Consider the following 3540-nt stretch of genomic DNA (forward strand, 5'->3'; position numbering starts at 1 on the left):
ACCTTTTCCCATTATTTCCACGTTTAGAATAATTTTTCTTAGCAAGTCTATCTTTCCATATTTTACTACCTATGTGAATCTTTAAGTGATAATACTAAAGAGCATTTATTTGTGCCTGCACTCTTTTAAGGCCTTTACACATATTAAGTCCATTTAGTCCCTTGACATCAATGTTAGGTTCAATTATTATTCTCATTTTACAGATGGAAAACAGGAAACGCAGAGAAGTAAATTCCAGTTATATACAGTTAGAAAGTGGAAGAACTATGATTTAATCCCGGAGTTTACATATTAGTTTGCCATTTGCTGTTTTGCTCTCAACATAATATTTTGAAGAACTTTTCAGGATGTTAATATAGTTATTAAAAAAATAGAGATGGGGTGTCTCTTTGTTGCCTAGGATGATCTTAAACTCCTGGCCTCAAGCAATCCTCTCACCTTGGCCTCCCAAAGTGCTGGGATTACTGGCATGAGCCACCATGCCCAGCCAATGCTAACCTAGTTATAGTTCATCATTCATTCTAACTATAATTTTACTGTAGAGTGTTCCACTGTATATAGTATGTATCTGGTTACATACAACATGGGTGAACCATCACTTTATGCTAAATGAGGTAAACCAGACTCAAAAGGACAACTGTTGCATGATCTCACTTATACAATGATATGGTTTGGATTTGTGTCCCACTCAAATCTCATGTCCAATTGTAATCCCCAGTGTTGGAGGAGGGGCCTAGTGGGAGGTGATTTGATCATGGGGGCGGACTTCCCCTTTGCTGTTCTTGTGATAGTGAGTGAGTTCTCATGGGATCTGGTTGTTTAAAAGTGTGTGGCATCTGGCTGGGCACAGTGGCTCACACCTGTAATCCCAGCACTTTGGGAGGCTGAGGCAGGTGAATCACCTGAGGTCAGGAGTTCGAGGCCAGCCTGGCCAGCATGGTGAAACCCTGTCTCTACTAAAAATACAAACATTAGCAGGGTGTGGTGGTGCCTGCCTGTAATCCCAGCTACTCGGGAATCTTAAGCATGAGAATCACTTGCACCCAGGAGGCAGATGTTGCAGTGAGCTGAGATAGTGCCACTGCACTCTGGGTGACAGAGACTCCATTTCTTTTTTTTTTTTTTTTTTGAGACTGAGTCTTGCTCTGTCGCCCAGGCTGGAGTGCGGTGGCGCAATCTCGGCTCACTGCAAGCTCCGCCTCCCGGGTTCACGCCATTCTCCTGCCTCAGCCTCTCCGAGTAGCTGGGACTATAGGCGCCCGCCACCACGCCCGGCTAATTTTTTTTTTTTTTTTGTATTTTTAGTAGAGACGGGGTTTCACCGTGGTCTCAATCTTCTGACCTCGTGATCTGCCCGCCTCGGGCTCCCAAAGTGCTGGGATTACAAGCGTGAGCCACTGCGCCCGGCCTAGAGACTCCATTTCAAAAAAAAAAAAAAAAAAAAAGTGCGTGGCACCTCTCTTCTTCCTGCTCCAGCTATGTAAGACATCCCTGCTTCCCCTTCACCTTCTGCCGTGATTGAAAGTTTCCTGAGGCCTTCTCAGCCATGCTATCTGTACAGCCTTCAGAACTGTAAGCAAATGAAACCTCTTTTCTTTATAAATTACCCAGTCTCATGTATTTCTTCATAGCAGTGCAAGAACAGACAAATACATGCAAGATACCTAGGAGAGGCAAATTCATAGATACAGAAAGTAGACTAGAGGCTGGGGGAAGAAGGGAGGGAATGGGAAGTTGTTAATAGGTACAGAGTTTCTGTTTGAAATGATGAAAGATTCTGAAAAGGGACAGTGTTGATGCTTGCACAGTATTGTGAATGCACTTAAATTGTATTATTTACAATCTATATTGTATGCAATATACTTAAATTGTAAATTGTATATTTGAATGGTTAAAGTGATAAACTTTATGTTCAAAGAGAGAGAGGATGTAATGGTTCCTGACTTCCAGGCTTGCTGTAAGAGTTAAATGATAGACTACTTGTGAGAGAACAGGAACACATTGCAGATACTCAGTAAATTGTAGCTGCTGCTAGTTTCTTCCTCTTCTTCCTCATTTCCTTAGAAAAAGTCAAAAGAGCATGGCTTTTCTTTTGATCTGTATTAATTTCTGAGTTCAGAGTCTGAACATATAATTGTGTAGCTAACTTCCCACTGTCTAGATGGGGCCTACTACCCCACCTACTGTCATTTCTGTTTTTTTATTTTATTTTATCTTATTTTATTTTATTTTATTTTTTTTTGAGACAGTCTCCCTCTGTTGCCCAGGCTGGAGTGCAGTGGCGTGATCTCGGCTTGCTGCAACCTTCTCCTGGATTCAAGCGATTCTCCTGGCTCAGCCTCCCAAGTAGCTGGGATTACAGGTATGCTCCACCATGCCTGGCTAATTTTTGTATTTTTAGTAGAGATGGGGTTTCGCCATGTTGGCCAGGCTGGCTTGAACTCCTGACCTCAGGTGATCCTCCCACCTTGGCCTCCCAAAGTGCTAGGATTACAAGTGTGAGCCACTGTGCCCAGCCCCCACTTGCTGTCATTTCTAACCCTACCAGGTGGCTGCCTTTCTCAGCCTGGGCTTTTTTACTTTGCCATCGTTGGATGAGTATTTAGAAAGCTCCAGTTTTTCTTAGTGTTAGCCTTCACAAGCACTTAGAAGGAAAATCTGCTATCAAAACAAATTACCTTGTGGGTTTCTGAGACTGAGTTATGTTTGGGGTGTCTGTGCAACTGCTGTCTTCCCATGGATGCTGATAACCAAGTGCTGACTGTGAAGGACAAATACAGACATAGAAATGGAGGTGAATATGTGGATTTTGTTATTGTTTAAACAGCATAAGCCCAAAGAAACCAATTTATATGGCAGTGAGAGTAGGTGGGAGAGAGCCCAAGGAGGTTGAAAGAGCATGGCTTTTGCAATTAAACAGGTAAAGACAATCTGGCTTCATCACGTTTACCTCAGTTACAATTAGCCTAAGTTTTCCCTTTGCAAAATGAGCGTAAAATACCACCAAGTGTGGTTGTAAAGATTCACCTGAGAGGTATGTCAGTTTATAAAGCACAGATTAACTCTAATTGCCTTCCTTCTCTATTTTGGAATAGAATGAATTAATTAAGCAGGTGTTTTCTTATGGACCCACAAAATGTAAAATAGAGGAGAGGAAGGACCAATATTTCCCAATAGATAAAGAGAGAAAAAAGAATAGAGTGTGTGGGAGGATGGCAAACCCTGTGTAAGGTGAGAAGAGAACAGGGCTTAGGTTTTAGTAGGAGCTTAAAAGAAAAACTTGCTGAATTAATGGAATATTTGTTAGATGGGTCTATTACATTTGTCCAGCTACGAGTGACAGAAAACTCAAGCAAGATGACTTAAGCTGTAAGAATATTTATTCTTTGTTTACAAGAAGTTTTGCAGTGGGCTTGTCAGGAAATGTCTTCTGCAGAAGCCAAGAACCAGCTGGCTGATTTCTCCTAAAGCTCATTGGCCACATGTAGATCATATGATCACTTCTAGCCACAAAGGGCCTGGGAAAGAGCAACTGGCTTA

Source organism: Nomascus leucogenys, chromosome 4 (genome assembly GCF_006542625.1).
Source record: "Nomascus leucogenys isolate Asia chromosome 4, Asia_NLE_v1, whole genome shotgun sequence".
In the NCBI taxonomy this organism is placed as follows: Eukaryota; Metazoa; Chordata; class Mammalia; order Primates; family Hylobatidae; genus Nomascus; species Nomascus leucogenys.